This window comes from Dermacentor albipictus, chromosome 3, assembly GCF_038994185.2.
Source record: "Dermacentor albipictus isolate Rhodes 1998 colony chromosome 3, USDA_Dalb.pri_finalv2, whole genome shotgun sequence".
NCBI lineage: Eukaryota > Metazoa > Arthropoda > Arachnida > Ixodida > Ixodidae > Dermacentor > Dermacentor albipictus.
In genome coordinates this window covers 193300035-193320732 of record NC_091823.1, presented here as the reverse complement: position 1 = coordinate 193320732, position 20698 = coordinate 193300035, and the positions used below count along the sequence as shown (strand labels likewise).

The following is a 20698-nucleotide window of genomic DNA, read 5'->3' as shown; positions in this document are numbered from 1 at the left end:
AGATCTAGCATTGACTTCCCGTTGTTGTCGGTATAGCCATCTAAATCCTGAACGTGGGCATTCAGGTCACCTGATAGGATACTTTCGGCATTATTCCCGAAACCCTTATTATCATTATTTATGCATTCCACTAACTCTTTATTCTTCTCTCAGCAAATATTTCTGGTCCACAGATACGTGCACATACGTCCCAGCCGAGTTTTTTTTCCCGCTCATTGTACCGGATAACCAAAGATGCTCTTGACATTTTGAATTTACTCTTTTCCATTTGGCTCCCTGATTGATGAGCATTTCGACTCTCCCTCCCTTTCTTGCCGACTTGGTTCTGTTGCGTCCTTCCCAAACATTATTATCAATCACTGGCAGCTCTTCCGAGTCTCTTAGGCGCGTTTCTGTAGCCGCATACACCCCTATTCGTTCTCTATTTACCTGCTGCTTAATCTCTGCCCTCTTTTGCTTTCTTCTGCCGCCCTGCATGTTGATGTAGCCGATTGCATGGCGAGCTCTCTTTCTTGTTTTCTTCCTTTTTCTGTTATTGACGGCGATACTATTTTTAGGTTCCCTTAGGGGACCTTCTTCACTACTCTTACTCCGGCCTTCTGAGCGCCCGAGGCTTCCCAAAAAAGACAACAGCGCGACCACAAAATCGCCAGCCCACTTCTCACCGAAGCCTGTAATTGAAGCAGATCCCGTCTCGTTCAAACCCACCATGCCTTATTACTTCCCTGTTTACTTCGACAACCTCAAAACCTTTCTCTCGGCTCATTTTCTATATCACCTCATTAGCAGTCACTACGGCTCTTTGCACGTGACTGTCACGTAAAGGCACCCCCTGCACCCTGAACAGCGTGATCTGTACTTGAGGGGATAGTTCGTGCAAGTGTCTACCCCCTTCGCCAAGAGCTGGGCTAGTCCTGTCCCTTCCTGTTTACGACGTGATTTAGTCTACCTGCTGCTATGACAAGGTTGCGCACATACCCGCCGTGGTTGCTCAGCGGCTATGGTGTTGGGCTGCTGAGCAGGACGTCGTGGGATCGAATCCCGCCCACAGCGGCCGCGTTTCGATGGGGGCGAAATGCGAAACTACTCGTGTACTTAGATTTAGGTGCACGTTAAGGAACCCCAGGTGGCCATATTTCCGGAGCCCTCAACTATGGCGTGCCTCATGATCAGAAATTGGATTTGGACGTAAAACCCCATAATTTAATTTATTTAAGGTCATCCTCTTCACGATTGCTTCTGACCAACTGGTCAGGTTTGAGTCGCCGGCGATAATCACCATTTAAAGGGACACTAAAGGTTAATATTAAGTCAACGTGGACTGTTGAAATACCATCCCAGAAACCTCGAAACGCTTGTTTCGTGCGAAGAATAGACTTTAAGGGAAAATGCGTTCTGAAGCGTCCGCGTACCTCTAGCGCAGTTCAAATCACCCGCCCTCCGATCGAGGAGTGTTGACGTCATGGTCTCATAATGCTGTTGCGCCGTCGGTGAGTAAAACGGCTCCCACAGACGGCGCTACGGCTTTTCTGCACAAAACGCAAACTCGCGGCCAGAAACAGAGCCAACACAGAGCCGACAGCAGCGCGAAAGCGGAACTATGGTGGCTAGCGGAACGGAAAGCGCACGACGATAAGCTGGTTCATTATTTTATGACGCCAACTTCGACGCTCGTTGCAGTGGATGACCCTGACAACCACACATTGGTTCACGATGCACTGATTTAGGCACTGATGAACGTGACCTGCTGCTGAGGGCTCGCGCTGCCGGCGTCGTTGCGTACTGCTACGACGGCGGCCTGCTTTGAAAGGCACTCCAGGCGACTTCAGTAAGTCGGCGTTGAACTCGTAATCCTCTGGACGAAAGTGCAGTGAGCACACTACGTGATATTTCGGCTTTTTTTTTCCAGCGCGCTGTGGCAGAGGTACGGCACTTAACCACTTCGAACGGAGAGGTTCACTCGTTGGCACACAGTGATAAGTAACGTTGAATTCGCCGCTGCAACTGCCCTTGGCCAAGTTCTGTGGACCGTTCGCGCATCCCACGACATCTCATGGACGTGGCATTCTCGCTGCTTGTTCCAAATGCAAGTTTCACGAGCCAGCAGGACCAGCGCGGCACGATGCGATAAAGAAACGACTGAAACTCCAAAGCGCGGGTGGCGCAAAGTTGAGCGCACAGAGTCGAGCGAAAACGAAACCTTTCGGTCACCCATACTACTCAAGGTTTACGTCAAAATGGTATTTTTTCTTAGAATCGAATAGAAGTAGACAAGTAGCATTTTCTTCCGTCTTATAATCTAATGAAATTATCTTCTTAATGCGAGTAGTTGGGTACTAGTGACATAAATTATGATGAGGAGTGCCTTCGTCATCGGGCTAGTACCGGAATGTCGCTGGGGGGTCTCAAATCGTGTCATACAGTTACCTCAATTTCTCGGTTACTAAAGCTATGTTCGCGATTATATTGACTCCTTAGACGTTCTGGAACATTGCTTTATCACTTTACCTTGACTTTCTGGTAATCTTTAGTGTCCCTTTAACTCTCTCCTACCTCTCCCTGCTTCCCTTTGTCCTTTTCCGCGTGATCCACACTTAACAAGGGGCATTGAGCCCTGCGATCGTGCTTTTTTGTGTGGCCGCTTCAAGGTAGGTGCCGCTTTTTCCAGCTACCTCCTCCCCACTTTGCGCGCATTCCACGTGTTTTGCAGACACTCCCTCTCCTGTCACGTTGTGGGACGGCGTGCCACTGTCACGACTATTCTCGTTCACAATGGCGGCCCAGTTCAACTTTTCCTCGGCAGCTTGAAGTCTTTTTTCCACTACCGTCCGTGCATCACGCTCGATATTTAGCTCCTTTTTGAGCTCTTCCACCTGTTTGACAAGCTCATACTGGAAAGCCTCCATTTTCTTCAGGCCAGCATCAACATCAGTGTCTGCCGATGAGAATCAGTGAGAATGGAGATTCCATCTCCATTCTCATCCGGCCACTCGTCTGCCTTGAGGGACCCCCTGCACACTGCACGATTTCCCGGCTTTCTTACCATGTATTGCACGGCCTTTTCTAATGCAAATACTACAATAACGCAGAGCACTTGCCTTCTAGCGAAAACCGATACGCACAGAATCTAAATCCTTAAAATGCCGCAAAGTAATTCTCACCATTGTTTTAAAAGCAATTAATGCCGCACATACTTAAGGTATGACACGTTTTCACACGTGTTCAACCACGCGGTCACGCTCTCATTTTCCTACCAAAGTAATATTCCCAATACCAATACCAAGCTACTATTTAAAGGTTATAAAGACTTAACGTCCCACTCGGTTGCACGTGTTGAAGCACGTGGCACGAATGGACGCTCTGACTATCCTGCAAAGCCAAATATACACGAAATACACCCGCGCACACGGAAAGAGAGAGATAAAAAAAAGAAAACTACCCAATTATTATTTAAAGACAACAAAAATCAGCAAATCATAAACAAAAGCATGCTCAAAGTATGCACAAAATACTTGTGATTTCGTCGCCGCTACGGAGCCCTGGAAAAACACGTCCATTCGCCACGAAATCTCACGCCACCGCCATTTTGCGATCGCAGCGACGTCTCTCGTGCGGCGCCATGCTAATATGTGGGATCCGAAGTCCCGGAGCGCACACGCAAATTTGGCTATGCGCAGACAAGTGTGCAGTATCCGCGCAAATTTGCCGGCCTATTTGGGCCTCAGTGTAGCCTCTGAGAGCGAAAATACTACTGGGTGCCAGAAGAAATACGTTCAAGCGTTTGTAAAATGAGGGATCTTTAAAAAATTCCGCTGTCTTGTGGGAAATCACACATCGGGCAAGCCGGAGGTTGCGTTGGCGATCCTGTAAGGGAGCATGAGCTTCGAGGAAGAAGCAATGCCTTACTGCGCATTGTCGAATCTGCATGTGCGCAGCGACAGTTGCTGCCGGCATTTTGCCAGCTGCCCAACTCGGCCGCACCTGCTTTGATTAGGTGCAATGAACCCATGCGTTCCCACGGCGCAACCGTACCCTATTCCATGCGCCCGTACCCAGACGTTTACTCACCGCACAATTAATACGGAGCCGCCGTCACAGACAGTCGACACTTTTGCCGCGGATTCCTTCTTACGTAAGCCATTGTTTCACTTCCACCGTGCTCGCACTATTCGTGCTGTTTTCTGTCGTATTGATTTATTGGCTGACAACTACGGGGCTCTAAGAAAGGCCATGGGGAAGGGCTTCGCATTTATTGTGACCACCTTGTGTTGTTAAACGTGCGCCATAGGCTCAGTACACAAAAGTATGTGGATTCCACCTGGCATAAAACCTGTAGGTATAATGTGGGCCCATGGGTATCTTTAAAGCACGCACACTTCTTATAGATAAGCGCATTGTATTCAATGGCTTCCTTCACTTGTTCTATTATTACTTCTATTATGTTGCTGGGTATGTGCGCATTTTTGGCGGATCCCGAAGGTCTACGTAGCACTGTGCCATCCTTATACCGTGTGCTTCAGGTTAACTGAACCAAGCTACAAAAATAAAGTGATAGATCTTACGTGATTGAACCAAGTGTAATGGCGTTCGTATCGTTTTGAGTTACTCAGAGTACTGTTAATGTGCGATTATCAATCTTATTGCCTATGTTATGTTATTCAAAATGTTTAACTATTCCTTCTAGGGCATAAGTTTGATTGTAAAAGTTGTAAAGCGTGCTGAGAAACAGCAAAATAAAAACGAAGTTGTTTTCATGACGATATGTTTTTTCCGGGTGCGGAAGCAAGCACTCGAAAAGCGAAAAAGAGGACATCGTTGCGTATTTGCGCACTTGGTGTTGCAGTGTTTCGAACAGTGTTTCCAAAAGCCTGAATGGCTGTCGTAAAAAAAAAAAAACGCCGATAAGCGGTGTTTCGATCATCTTTCATCCCCGGCTTATGGCTTATCACTTAGGGACATGCTGACGGGGTTGCATAGATGCTGGGCATATCGTTTCTTTTTACAAAGGAACAGACTACCTTCGTTCTTTGTGAACATGCTTGAGCTGAGCACTGAAAGCTATACGCGCAAGCGTGATGTCATACTTTTTAGTGACACGAGCATCGAGTGACACTCTTGTTTGTTGCGCAGGAGTTCCGGTTCACCTCCTGAGACGACCGGGGACCAAATTCAAAATAAATAAGAAAGAAATTGTAAATTACAAAATTCACGGGTGTCATTATACATATGATATCGGAGCGCAAGCATAGTTACAAGTCGAGTTGCTGAAATGCCTAGAATAATTAGAATTTATAAGAAATCGCTGATTTCCGCACACCAAAGTACAGAATCGTAGACTTGAGAGACGCGACACGTGAGCACGAGTTTGGCGAATTTGCTGGAAACCAGGAAGTAGAAAGCGGAAGTAATGATGTCGCTAATGGCGCCACACACAAGAAGGTGGAATGATATTTGACCGGCTAGTTAATGGAAAGCACTTGCTTGGTACAGACTAAGCATCTGCCCAGCAGAGTGAATGTGACTCCTCGCTCTCTCGCTCGCTCGCTCGCAACGGCTGCGCTCGTTACATGCTCCGACGTCAGCACCGCTGAGGGCGCGTAACGCGCGGCTCGTGCGCGGCTCGCTAAGGGGCTACACCCTGCCAGGTGGAGCGCGCTGCGCTTGCGCTTCGAAACAATAGAACACCTCACACTAAAATGTGATGGTATCCATACCGATGTCGATGTGGGCACAGTCACGCTTCCTGAGTGCCTAAGGTTTAGAGATAACAATAGTCATGTAAATAAATATGCGGTTGAAATAGCGCAAAGCGATTGGAAGATTGGTGGCTCAAAAGCAGAGGTGTGACATAAGGTTAAAAGTGTAGGAAGAAGTATTTAAAGAAAATGGCGCGTTTTAACTTACAACACAGTTAAACAAAAATAAAAAGCTGAGCATGGTGGCAACATCCATCACCCCGTTTCAAAGGGGACGCTCCTACCTTCCATCCATCCATCCTTCACCTTCCGTCGCTCCTTGCCCTGATATCGTGTTATGGGAAAGACGTTCGCTCGCATAACCTAAAGAACACCAATGCCGAGGTGCGAGGGGCACTGAGCGACACCTAAGTCAAAGATTAGGGTCGCCTACCATTTTTGTATCTAGCGAGCTTTGTTCGGAGCTCGAAAAAAAAAAAGAGCCACGAAAAGGGTAACATTCTACAGTCAACTTAGTTGACCGTTTGCAAGCACGCGCTGCAACTTTTACACCCAAACTTATGCCCCACATTAGATTCTGGGGTGTTACGTGCCAAAACCCCGATGTGATTACGAGGCACGCCATAATGGGGGACTCCGGATTAATTTTGATCACCTGGGGTTCTTTAACATGTACCCAATGCACGGTATACACGGGCATTTTAGCATTTCGCCCTCATTGAAATGCGGCCGCCGCGGCCAGGATTTCATCCCACGACCTCATGCTTAGCAGCGTAACGCCAAAGCCACTAAGCAACCACGGCGAGTAACCATGCCGTAAAACCCTCCGCACGGGCGTCGGCGTGAGCAGTTGTTTAGTGTGTTGCGACACCACGTACTCCAGCACATGAGGGTTGGATTCTCCCGCGTGTTGCCGTGGGCGGCTTAGCCATGTCTGGCGAAAAGGGGATTCTGGGCGTTGAGCCGAAGCCAGGTGTTTGGACCTTCATGGCCCCTCGGCAGAGGCGACGCATGTCTTTGGCCTCTGCTTCACGTCGACGGCATCCCCGGACTGACCCACCCGAAGGAAATTGGTAGTTGCCCCTTTTGCTGTCTCTCTCTCTCTTACGTCTTCGTCTTTCCCTCCCACTTGCAATCTTTTCTGTCTTCACTTCGTTTTACTTCCGCTCCTCTCGGCAGCAAGCGCTAACCTTTTGTGACGTAACCAAACTTGTGAATAACCAAATCGGGACCCTCGCTTAATCCCTTTCTTCTCGTTCATTAACCAAGTTAGCTTAGTCATATTTAGTTTAGGGGTGGCGTAAGGTTGGCGTTTGTAGGACCTGTCCACTAGCGATTCTGCAGCCTCCCCTCGTTGGGCTCCTTGGTGGGTGGCTGGCGTTACCGTCGAACTACTTTCTACATATATGTCTAGTTAATTTCTTGCACATGCACGGGGACGCATCGAAGCATTTCAATTTTTTTTTTGTCACAAGGAAGAAAATTTTCCGCGCTTTCACGTTATTCATAATGAGTAGCCAGACAAGAGCGTAAGAGCTCTATCACCTTTTCTCGTTACGGAATCTTTGGCCGAAACCATAGGAACAGGCTAAAGTTGGCAAGGGCAGACCCCTTTTTGAACTCCGCTACCAAAAACATGAAAAGTTACATATCCTAGCGTCTTTTTTGCGAAATACCAGTAACAGTGACCCCGCACCGCACGATGTGCACCACTCGTGGTGTCATCCCAGATGATGATCTGATGAACCTAACCGAAAGATAAAAATGCGGTCAACGTAAAATGAATTAATATCAGGCACGATGGCAAGGAGATTCAAACGAAGTGCATTATTTTCACATTCGGCACAAGTGGACTACCGAGACTACAGAGGCAGGGTACATAAAGACCAGAGCCGGGCTCTATATTACAAATCCTTTCCGTTGCTTCAAATGTCGCTGAATTGACCAGTTCACAGAGCTGTCGTGGCCTACTCACCTGTGCCAAATGTGCCCACGAACGTCTATCCAAACCCTGTTAGAACAAACTGCGCTGGGTCAACTGGGATGGCGAGCATGCCGCCTACTCGCGGTCCTGCCCTTCGGGGAAGAAAGAGAATGACATAGTTTCAGTTAAAGTTAATGAAAACATTTCATTTAAAGAGGCACGGAGGCGGGTGTCTTACTTGTGCAAAACCGGCTTTGCCGAAGTGGCGCGTCAGGAGACTGCGTCACAACGGCTTCTGGCTGATATCCGGCCCACGCGTAGTGAGCCAGTGGTGACGCCATCCGCCCCGTCGCCATTTCAGAAGAAGGGGCCATCGACCTCCGGGCTGCATGGTGATCTCGAGGGCATCGTCCCCAGAGACCAAGCCTTCAACGCGAACAAAGCGCTTGCAGAAGCGGGTGTCCAGCTCCCTGCAAAAGGCGATGGACACATCTTCCAGGGAGATGGCGCAGCCAGCGCCTAAGGAGCGGCGAGAATCTCTCCACCGCTCCAAAACATAGAAACACCGTATTACAAGGTCTGTAAAGAGCTCTGTGGGCTAACTTTATTTGCTTAAACAGAGAGCACAAAACTTTTTTTTTAATATAGGCACTCAAGCAGTTTATTAGAACGTCAGAGGTCGCCTTTACAATCTTGAAGACGTTGAAGAACTCCACAAGTTTAGTCCCAGGGTACTGTGCATTCAAGGCATACGCCTCAATCATACACAAGCTAAATTTCTCCCACAATATGCTGTTTTTCGTAAAGAGAGCGGTGACACTGTGGTGTCATCCGGTGGTGCAGCTATCATAGTCGACAGAAGTGTTTCCTGCCGAGAAATAAAACATCACACGCGCCTACAGGCAGTTGCTGTCTGAAGGGTGTTGTTTGACAATATAGCCACTATCAGCTCTATATAATCCCTCCCAGTTATCAACTTCATAAAACTGAATTTCAAAACTGCATAGATGAACTTTCGGCGTCACACGTAGTTGTCGGAGATTTAAATGCACATAACACTTTGTGGAGAGATTCCTTGCGATGTGAGAGGTCGCCTAACAGATGTTTTCTTTTCCTCAGCAGCATGTATACTTCATAAAAATAGCCAACTTACTACAGCGTGGCACATAACGCACACTCTTTCATAAATTTAAGCATAGGGTCGAGTACACTAATACCGCACCTGGAGAGGTCCGTTCTCAAGAAATGATATGGGAGCGACCACTTTCCATATATGTTAAGCTTAAGGAAACAAGATGAATGCTCGCCACACGTTCCCCGACGGAATGCTCGGCTAACTGGGAACTTTCTCGAGAACTAACTTTCACGAGAACTAACGGGAGGAGGAGGAGAAACATTTATTTTAAAAAAAGAAAGGACACTACGGACTGAAAGAAGGCGACTTAATACAGCTAGTCCAGGCCCTAATAATCAGCCGCATTGCCTACGCTGCCCCGTACTTGCCCCTCACTCCCAAGGAGATAGATCAACTAGACGTACTTCTTCGGAAAGCCTACAAGCAAGCGCTCGGCCTACCACCGGAAACAGTGACACTGAAGCTTGAAGCCTTAGGAGTCCATAATAGTATAAGAGAAATTGTAGACGCCCACCTCACAAGCCAACGAGAACGACTGGTCCTCACACCAACAGGAAGAAGAGTCCTAGCGCGCCTAGGCTACCCCACACACGGCAAAGGCCACGAACAAGCAATTCATCTGGCCCCCAACTTCGGGAGCACATCAAGGTAGCCCCTATCCCCAGAAGCATGCACCCGGAACATCATGCCGATCGTCGCCAAGCTCGCGCAAAAACTCTACAGACAAAATATGGCAGTCTCCCCACCACACTATACACAGATGCCGCGCAGTACTCCCAAAAAGCAGCCATGACGGCCAGCGTTGTCGACTATAACCTTCAAGAGGTGGTCTCAATGACGGTCCGCACTGCCAGCGCCCTCGTAGCGGAGGAGACAGCCATCGCCTTGGCCATCATCTCTAGTCTGACCAACGAGTACGTCACAATTATTACTGACTCCCAGGCAGCTTGCCGTAGCTACATCATCATCATCATCATCATCATCATCATCATCATCATCATCATCATCATCATCATCATCATCAGCCTGGTTACGCCCACTGCAGGGCAAAGGCCTCTCCCATATTTCTCCAACAACCCCGGTCATGTACTAATTGTGGCCATGCCGTCCCTGCAAATTTCTTAATCTCATCCGCCCACCTAACTTTCTGCCGTCCCCTGCTACGCTTCCCTTCCCTTGGAATCCAGTCCGTAACCCTTAATGACCATCGGTTATCTTCCCTCCTCATTACATGTCCTGCCCATGCCCATTTCTTTTTCTTGATTTCAACTAAGATGTCATGAACTCGCGTTTGTTGCGTCACCCAATCTGCTCTTTTCTTATCCCTTAACGTTACACCTATCAATTTTCTTTCCATAGCTCGTTGCGTCGTCCTCAATTTGAGTAGAACCCTTTTCGTAAGCCTCCAGGTTTCTGCCCCGTAGGTGAGTACTGGTAACACACAGCTATTATACACTTTTCTTTTGAGGGATAACGGCAACCTGCTGTTCATGATCTGAGAATGCCTGCCAAACGCACCCCAGCCCATTCTTATTCTTCTGATTATTTCTGTCTCATGATCCGGATCCGCAGTCACTACCTGCCCTAAGCAGATGTATTCCCTTACGACTTCCAGTGCCTCGCTGCCTATTGTAAACTGCTGTTCTCTTCCGAGACTGTTAAACATTACTTTAGTTTTCTGCAGATTAATTTTTAGACTCACTCTTCTGCTTTGCCTCTCCAGGTCAGTGAGCATGCATTGCAGTTGGTCCCCTGAGTTACTAAGCAAGGCAATATCATCAGCGAATCGTAAGTTACTAAGGTATTCTCCATTCACTTTTATCCCCATTTCTTCCCAATCCAGGTCTCTGAATACCTCCTGTAAACACGCTGTGAATAGCATTGGAGAGATCGTATCTCCCTGCCTGACGCCTTTCTTTATTGGGATTTTGTTGCTTTCTTTATGGAGGACTACGGTGGCTGTGGAGCCGCTATAGATATTTTTCAGTATTTTTACATATGGCTCGTCTACACCCTGATTCCGTAATGCCTCCATGACTGCTGAGGTTTCGACAGAATCAAATGCTTTCTCGTAGTCAATGAAAGCTATATATAAGGGTTGGTTGTATTCCGCACATTTCTCTATCACCTGATTGATAGTGTGAATATGATCTATTGTTGAGTAGCCTTTACGGAATCCTGCCTGGTCCTTTGGTTGACAGAAGTCTAACGTGTTCCTGATTCTATTTGCGATTACCTTAGTAAATAGTTTGTAGGCAACGGACAGTAAGCTGATCGGTCTATAATTTTTCAAGTCTTTGGCGTCCCCTTTCTTATGGATTAGGATTATGTTAGCGTTTTTCCAAGATTCCGGTACGCTCGACGTTATGAGGCATTGCGTATACAGGGTGGCCAGTTTCTCTAGAACAATCTGCCCACCATCCTTCAGTAAATCTGCTGTTACCTGATCCTCCCCAGCTGCCTTCCCCCTTTGCATATCTCCCAAGGCTTTCTTTACTTCTTCCGGCGTTACCTGTGGGATTTCGAATTCCTCTAGACTATTTTCTCTTTCATTATTGTCGTGGGTGGCACTGGTACAGTATAAATCTCTATAGAACTCCTCAGCCACTTGTACTATCTCATCCATATTACTAATGATATTGCCGGCTTTGTCCCTTAACGCATACATCTGATTCTTGCCAATTCCTAGTTTCTTCTTCACTGTTTTTAGGCTTCCTCTGTTCCTGAGAGCATGTTCAATTCTATCCATATTATACTTCCTTATGTCAGCTGTCTTACGCTTGTTGATTAACTTCGAAAGTTCTGCCAGTTCTATTCTAGCTGTAGGGTTAGAGGCTTTCATACACTGGCGTTTCTTGATGAGATCTTTCGTCTCCTGCGATAGTTTACTGGTATCCTGCCTAACGGAGTTACCACCGACTTCCATTGCACACTCCTTAATGATGTCCACAAGATTGTCGTTCATTGCTTCAACACTATGGTCCTCTTCCTGAGTTAAAGCCGAATACCTGTTCTGAAGCTTGATCTGGAATTCCTCTATTTTCCCTCTTACCGCTAACTCATTGATCGGCTTCTTATGTACCAGTTTCTTCCGTTCCCTTCTCAGGTCTAAGCTAATTCGAGTTCTTACCATCCTGTGGTCACTGCAGCGCACCTTGCCGAGCACGTCCACATCTTGTATGATGCCAGGGTTAGCGCAAAGTATGAAGTCTATTTCATTTCTAGTCTCGCCATTCGGGCCCCTCCACGTCCACTTTCGGCTATCCCGCTTGCGGAAGAAGGTATTGATTATCCTCATATTATTCTGTTCCGCAAACTCTACTAATAACTCCCCCCTGATATTCCTAGTGCCTATGCCATATTCCCCCACTGCCTTGTCTCCAGCCTGCTTTTTGCCAACCTTGGCATTAAAGTCACCCATTAGTATAGTGTATTTAGTTTTCACTCTACCCATCGCCGATTCCACGTCTTCATAGAAGCTTTCGACTTCCTGGTCATCATGACTGGATGTAGGGGCGTAGACCTGTACAATCTTCATTTTGTACCTCTTATTAAGTTTCACAACAAGACCTGCCACCCTCTCGTTAATGCTATAGAATTCCTGTATGTTACCAGCTATATTCTTATTAATCAGAAATCCGACGCCTAGTTCCCTTCTCTCTGCTAAGCCCCGGTAGCACAGGACGTGCCCGCTTTTTAGCACTGTATATGCTTCTTTTGGCCTCCTAACTTTATTGAGCCCTATTATATTCCATTTACTGCCCTCTAATTCCTCCAATAGCACTGCTAGACTCGCCTCACTAGATAACGTTCTAGCGTTAAACGTTGCCAGGTTCATATTCCAATGGCGGCCTGTCCGGAGCCAGTGATTCTTAGCACCCTCTGCAGCGTCGCAGGTCTGACCGCCGCCGTGGTCAGTTGCTTCGCAGCTGCTGGGGACTGAGGGCCGGGGTTTGATTGTGTTGATCACATAGGAGGTTGTGGCCAAGTACTGCACCAGGGTGGCCAATCCTGCTCTGGTGAGGGAGTGCGTTACCGGTTCTGGTCACCGGGATCAGGCCACACTCCAGGCCTGTTTATGCAATGTTATCAACACGCGGCTTTTTTTTTAATCCGGTGGAAAATTGCCGGCACCGGGATTCGAACCACGGACCTCTTGCACGCGAGGCGGGTGTTCTACCTCTACGCCACCGCTGCACCGCTGCATTCATTGAAGCCCGAGCTCATGCCTCCCGGGCGGCACAAGAGAGGGGTACGGCCGCATCCATGGAGCCCGTAACTTTACATTACAACACCATACTACAGCACCACAGATTGAACAGACGACAATACCCACCTCCACACAAGACCCTCTCACGTGAAGACTCCGTAACATGGCGACAACTACAAACCAACACATACCCCCATTTAAGCAGACTACACGCAATACACCCTACACTATATTCATACAAATGTCGTCTTTGTAATGATTACGCCTCCCTATATCACACGACATGGGCTTGCCCCAACGTGAAGGCGGCCCCGCAAATACCCAACCCCACACCCGAGCAGTGGGAGGCCGTGCTTACTAGTTCAGACCCTCGTAACCAACAGCAACTAGTGCGCCGTGCCTGGGAGACAGCAAGAGCCGGAGGAGCCCTGGACTAAGGGCGCCACCCGCACAAGCAGAAAGAATTAACGGGATGATATCGCCTTTTTTAACATACACTCTAATAAACAGTTGCGCCCTTTGGGGTGCATATTTGCCTCACAACAATAATCGTCATCTGTCTTGCCCACATTTCCTTTCTTTAACGCTGAGAGCCCGGTACTTCGAAGTCACGAATGGCATGCGCGTTATCAGTATGATAGAGCATTCTAGACAGGAAAGTAACGTGCGCAGTGTTTTCAAGAAAGGAAATAAGGGCGAGACAGACGACGATTATTGTTGTGTGGCAAATATACGCCCGAAGGGTGTACACTTTCTTTTAGAGTGTACACTTTTAGACAAAGCTATTCCTGATGTGGCATTGTCAAGTACGCCCTAGGCCGTCAACAATAATTAGAACGTACGAAGTCCTTTGGGAGATGGGTAGCTTCGCAAGAAAGCGACACAGGACTGCGACGGTAGTTCTAGAAGCGGAAACGGATGTTTTGGCATTCTTTGCAGCTAACCCTCACGGTAGTGTCTTTACGCACCTACTGTGACCTCAAGGTCATCAGTGTGGTCGATTTTTAGAAAAACACCCGTATGCACCCGTACCATGTATGTACATCTTCATCAACAACTTGAAGACGGAGATTTTGAAAACAGACTTGACTTTTCCAATTGAATTTTCACGAAATATGCAGAACAACCGGACTGTCTCATTCGCCTGCTTTGGTCGGATGAGGCTAATTTCTCCTGAAACGCACAAGTTAATCTTCGCAACGCACACTACTGGAGTGATAGGAATGCCAGTGGTCGTTTAATCTGTGGTGCGGTATTTTTGATGACACACATCATCGGACCCGTCTTTTTTGACAACACAGTAACGACGCAACGTTACGTCAACGACATCGTCATGAGCCCCGTGAACGACGTCTGTGGCAACGTTCCACTCACGCACTTTCGGAATATCTTGTTTTAATGCGATGATGCTTCTGCGCATAGTAGTAGTTAGCATTGAGCGTGGCTCGACAATCTTTTTCCTGGACAGCGGATTGGCCGGCATAAGCATGTACCTTGGCCTGCAAGGTCGCCGGACATGACACCGCTGGACTTCTTGTGGGGCTACGTGAAATATCGCGTGTATAGCAGTGAAACTACCACACCGGACGAACCAAAGGCAAAAATTAGCAGAGTCTGTCGCGATATTCCAAAGTCGTTGGTCAAAGCTGCAACAGCACAAGTGTTCTCTTCCGCTGTCCCCTTCTTTATTTACGGTCAATATGATATGCAGTAAAAACCAACTCGGCCAAACTGAAGTTCTTCTGAACAGCACAAGTGTGGGAAAGGAGCAAGTACTGTATTGGGGGGCTTGAGGCTGTGTCCTGTTTGAGCACGCGCTAAAAATGGCAGTGGAAAATAACAGCTCGCGACTGGTGTAAGATGTGACTGTTTAACGTACCTTCATGATGTCGCCCTACCCTTACAAAAAAAGCTTGCGACAAAGATAGAAATAGGTAAAAAAACTGCTTTATTTTGCTTGTTTTCCGGAGTTCAAGAGACAGAACGGATGAATGCCTAACCAATTGCACCTTTGGATGTTTTTTTGTGGGCGGATGAGACGCCTTACGTGCTTTTTGGTTAGTTTTTTATTGAAATAAACTACTGATTAGCTCTTTTCTGTTCTTCTGAGAGCTGCCTTTTCTTTTTTCATGCTCTTCTGCGCAATGTTCTTTCTTAACATTGGTTGAATTTCTTTTGTAGCTTTGTTTCATGGTAGGCGAAGGTTAAAGCTATACCGAATGCCTCATGATCGAGCAAAACATTCTTGCGTACGCTGACGCTTATTGCACCGCGCTAGTCAGGTCGCAAAACCTCTCGAGCCATCCTACATGATGAAGCCTCGTAAGATGCGCCGTTAAACGAATGCAGCCGGATATCGCTCAAAGGCTGCTTGGAGGCGCTTGAGGAGCGGCGCGCGAGCGCGCATCTATTTCATATGGCACGTATTTAGTGGGTTTTTCTTTTCTCTTGGTAAGAACACTGAGGCGCACTTCAGCGTGAAGTAAATGCTTAATTCGGAGGTTATTTGAGGTGCCCTACAACATTGTAATTGACATGTTTGTGATTCAAGCAATATTTGAAAAGTTCACAAACTAAATGCAATTAATACTTCGTGATGAAAAAAGTACTGGCTGTAAGTGCACGCTACCGCCGCTACTATGCAGTTGGTGCGATTAATCTAGAACTCTTGGTTTAAAAAAAAATCTGTACCTGGGAAACCCGGTATAGATGATGTCGGGGCGTATATAAAAGGCTTTAAAATTGAGACTTTCACAAAATGCATCCGCCAAACTAACGCGTTGGCGAATAATAATCGTATTTCGTGGTGGAATGAAGAATGTAAAAAATCACAGAAAAATCAAAACAAAGCTTATGGAGACTTCGTGTCTCTCCAACCACGAGAGATTTTATCAGTTTTAAGCAAATAAAGTCGCAGGCTAGAGGAGCACGTTGACATGCTAAAAGAGAGAGTTTGGAGAAATACATTACCAATATAAATTCTTGCACGAATGAGACCAAAGTGTGGAATAGAGTAAATAAATAAAAGGCCGATAGGTACTCCCATTAGTAAGTACTGATGGTGAGAGCGTGGAAGATCAGGCAGGTTGTCTGGCCGAACACATCGAATATATCTCCAGTGCGTCCCGTTACACACAAACATTCGTGAGGTTTAAAGAAGACGCAGAGCGGGTAACCCTCGATCTAAGATGGGCACGAAATGATTATTGCAGCCGCCAATGGAGCCTTGTTTTTCGCACTTGCTGCAACAACTCGGCGCCAGGTGGCGATTGTGTCATGTTTCAAATGACTCAGTACCTACATACTGGAACACTGAAAACACTTCTGTCTATATTCAACGCATGTGGGTGGCTAAGTGTGTCCTGTCCTCGTGGAAGGAAGATATAGTCATCCCTGCGCTTAAACAAATGAAAGACCCGTCCCTAGCCAGCAGCTACAGGCCAATAGCGCTAACGCGCTGTCTGCGTAAACTGTTCGGAAAAATGGTAATCTGGTGCTTAATCTGGTCTCTAGGAAAAAGCAAAATACTGGACACCTTCCAATGTGGTTTTCGTAAAAGTGTTTCCGCAATATACCACCTTGTCCGCTTTGAGGCATACGTTAGGGTTGGTTTTATACATAAGCAGTTGTGTTTGTCAGTATTTCTAGACCTAGAGAAAGTCTAAGACACGACATGACGTTTCAGAATTCTCCGAGATCTTTCGGTGATGGGTGTCTGGGGCAACATGCTAAACACAATTGAAAGTTATCTCTCTAATTGTCTATTTTACATCAGAGTGGGCATAGCTTTGTTTGTGTCATTCAGCCAAGAGACCGGTGTGCCGCAGGGGGGCGTGCTTAGTTGCAAAAAATTTATTGTAAAAATGAATTCCCTGCCTACATTTGTCTCATGCACAATGTTCTGTTTATGTCGACAATGCGCAGGTTGGCTTCAAGTCATTTAATATTGTCATCTGTGAACAAAAAGTCCAGCTTAGAATAAGCAGCTTGTCCAGATGGGCAGCTGAAAATGGTTTCAAGGTAAACTGCCAGAAGAGGACTTGCGTACCCTTTACAAACAAGAGAGGCGTGACGCCAATCCCAAATATTGAAATCAGTGGGGATGCGCTTTCTGTGAGCAGCGAGCATAAGTTCCTAGAAATAATTTTAGATTCTAAACTCACGTTTATTCCTCTTCATACGCATCTGAGGACAAAATACCTGAAGGCAATGAACCTTTTAAAACTTCTGTCGCGCACAACGTGGGACAGTGATCGAAAGTGTCTGCTGCACTAGTACAACAGTATCGCCCGCTCACTGCTTGATTATGGAGCTATAATTTATCATGCCGCAACGCCAAATCCATTAAAAATGATACACCTTGTTCACCATCTGGGTATCCGCATCGCGACGGGTGCATTCAGGAGAAGTCCGATCCAGAGCCTCTTCGCAGAGTCGAATCAGCGGTCACTTCATCTGCAGTGGTCACGTAGCAGTTTTATGTATTTCCTGAGAGTACACGCGAACACTGAACATCCTTATTCAACCATAAACGATAGGACCGCTGCTTATAACCGACCTGCAGCGATAAATCCGTTCAGTTTTCGTGTAATGAACATTAGTGAGGAAATTAGTGTTCCAGTGCTTGAACACTGTCCTATGGCTCCTGCTATACTGTTAACGCTGTGGCAGTTGCAGCTCATAGAGTGTGACACATCGTTTGCAGAGGTCTCTAAACACGTGCCAGAGGCACATATTACAATGCATTTCCTAGAACTTCAGTCCATGTTCTCGCACACAGTTTTACAGGCGCTTCTATGTCACATGCCGGGATGTCTAATGCAGCTGTTGGTCCATCCGTCTCGGAATCCGGTGTACTGCACCCGGAAACAACTATCATTACGGTTGAGGCCTATGCACCATTGTTCCCTGTGAAGCATAAAATAAATTAAAACTTAATTGTAAAAAGCAATCCAATATACAGACTCCCAAACTGTCGTGAAAATACAAATATCCTGTACTCATTGAGCTCTCTTTCGTTCTGCGTAGAGAGTATATATCTAACCGTCATGTATAAATTCTAAATCATTTTATCATCATCATCATCATCATCATCATCAAATCGAATTAAATCATGATTCTAAATTACTCGACGCATTTGCTGCTAAGCTACTAAAATCACTCTTTCATCTGACGTCTTTTCCGGTCTTTTTGTTACTTGCGCACTGACCGCGTGACCGGCTCTTCTAAACCCACAGAAGCATGCCACCAAAGACACCCCTGAATGCTCCCTAACCTCTCGCTTCCCCAACCTTCCTTGCCCGTCTTTTTCTTTCCTTATTTTTCCCCCTCTTGGCGCCCCCCCCTCATGTTTTCCTTTTTCCTCTCCTTTGCTTTCTGTTCTTTTCTCCCCACCCTTCCACTCTCCCGCTCTTGTAAACATGGAAACCGCGCTCACAGACGTCAGGCGACAGCGCTGTTTCTCTTTGAAGTCTCTCCCTTTACAATCCTTTGCGCCGGCGTGTCCACTATTATCGCAGACGATGGGTCATATGTCAGTCCACTCGGGATGGCAACTGTCAACCGCGCACACAATGAGCTTAAACTGCGCTTTCACCCCTTCCGTTAGGGTTAGAAGTTTTCAGGCTTCACATGAGATTCTCCGACCAACTCGCTATATAATGCTGTGCATTAAAGTCTTATTATATACATAAGTAGCGCATATTGGGACGGCTGGAAGATCAGTTCGGAAGCAACGGTCAGTGGCATCGATGAACGGCTTGTGACTGAAGCTTGACTATTAGTTTGGGGATGAAATGAGTGGCAACGAACAATAATTCTGGAAAATTTAGAAATGTAAATAACAAACGTTAGACCCTAAGGTAATGCGATGATTATATGCTCAATATCGTAGGTTCGATATTGCTAGTAATATCCAAATACATATACTTCTTACTGCCCTCTTCAGTTGATGGCGAGGATGGCGTTTTCTGTATCTTTTGTGACGTTTGAAACGACGCGTACAATCGTGATGTCTGTCGTCTTAATTATGCTTTTCAGGTGCATTTAAACTTGATTGTTTAACCCGTAACGGTTATTTTTGTCACTCAAGTTTACTGCATGAGCAGGTGGAGAGCGGGTTTCCGTCTGATGTTTTCGTTACACCATCGTCGCCGTGGTGCCGTCTTCGTGTCGTTGTCGCTAGGTCACCTTGTTCATCCCCAGCTTAACTATACCCATATGAGAAAAAAAAAAGAATATGCTAATTCAACGCACATATTGTAACTATGTGAAGCGAAGGTTCAACGAAACAGTTAATGAAATGCTGCATAACTAACCGCGATGCGTACAATAGTCCTAACTTCCATACTATTCACAGTGTAGACTCACGCTATTTCACAACTTCAATGTGTTGCAATTTTTACTTTACGCACCGCTCACAAGCTATGCCGAAATGATAACACCCGTTCCGACGTATGCACTGTGTTGGACATGTACGCAGCGACGCCAGTGGTACAAATGCGACAATGAATTGAATTCTGGTTTTTACGTGGCAAAACCATTATTTGATTATGAGGCACGCCGTAGTGGGAGACTCCGTATTAATTGTGACCACCAGGGTATGTTTAACGTGTTCCTAATGCACGGGATACGGGCGTCTTTGCATTTCACCCCCATCGAAATGTGGCCGCCGCGGCCGGGATTTGATCCCGCGACCTCGTGCTTAGCAACACAACACCATAGCCGCCATAGCGGACAGGCCGCCATTGGAATATGAACCTGGCAACGTTTAACGCTAGAACGTTATCTAGTGAGGCCAGTCTAGCAGTGCTATTGGAGGAATTAGAGGGCAGTAAATTGGATATAATAGGGCTCAGTGAAGTTAGGCGGCCAAAAGAAGCATATACAGTGCTAAAAAGCGGGCACGTCCTCTGCTACCGGGGCTTAGCGGAGAGAAGAGAACTAGGAGTCGGATTCCTGATTAATAAGAATATAGCTAGTAACATACAGGAATTCTATAGCATTAACGAGAGGGTGGCAGGTCTTGTGAAACTTAATAAGAGGTACAAAACGAAGATTGTACAGGTCTACGCCCCTACATCCAGTCATGATGACCAGGAAGTCGAAAGCTTCTATGAAGACGTGGAATCGGCGATGGGTAGAGTGAAAACGAAATACAACATACTAATGGGCGACTTTAATGCTAAGGTAGGCATGAAGCAGGCCAGAGACAAGGCAGTGGGGGAATATGGCATAGGCACTAGGAATTGCGGGGGAGAGTTATTAGTAGAGTTTGCGGAACAGAATAATATGAGGATAATGAATACCTTCTTCCGCAAGCGGGATAACCGAAAGTCGACGTGGAGGAGCCCGAACGGCGAGACTAGAAATGAAATCGACTTCATACTCTGCGCTAACCCTGGCATCATACAAGATGTGGACGTGCTCGGCAAGGTGCACTGCAGTGACCACAGGATGGTACGAACTCGAATTAGCCTAGACCTGCGGAGGGAACGAAAGAAACTGGTACATAAGAAGCCGATTAATGAGTTAGTGGTAAGAGGGAAAATAGAGGAATTCCAGATCAAGCTACAGAACAGGTATTCGGCTTTAACTCAGGAACAGGACCTTGGTGTTGAAGCAATGAACGACAATCTTGTGGGCATCATTAGGGAGTGTGCAATGGAAGTCGGTGGTAACTCCGTTAGGCAGAATACCAGCAAACTATCGCAGGAGACCAAAGATCTGATCAA

General features: G+C 46.7%; 1 protein-coding gene across 3 annotated transcripts in view; it reads left to right on the top strand.

Moving 5' to 3' along the window:
* The window catches only part of LOC139057688 (adenylate cyclase CyaB), a 153206-nt gene that overhangs the window by 48043 nt on the left and 84465 nt on the right, over positions 1 to 20698 (top strand). The window contains exon 1 of one of the 3 annotated variants that reach the window (XM_070536415.1): positions 3999 to 4132. The exons of the other annotated variants lie outside the window; for them this stretch is intronic. The gene's annotated coding sequence lies outside the window, so the exon portion shown is untranslated. Of the gene's footprint in view, positions 1 to 3998; positions 4133 to 20698 lie in introns of those variants that run through there. 3 annotated transcript variants of the gene reach the window in all.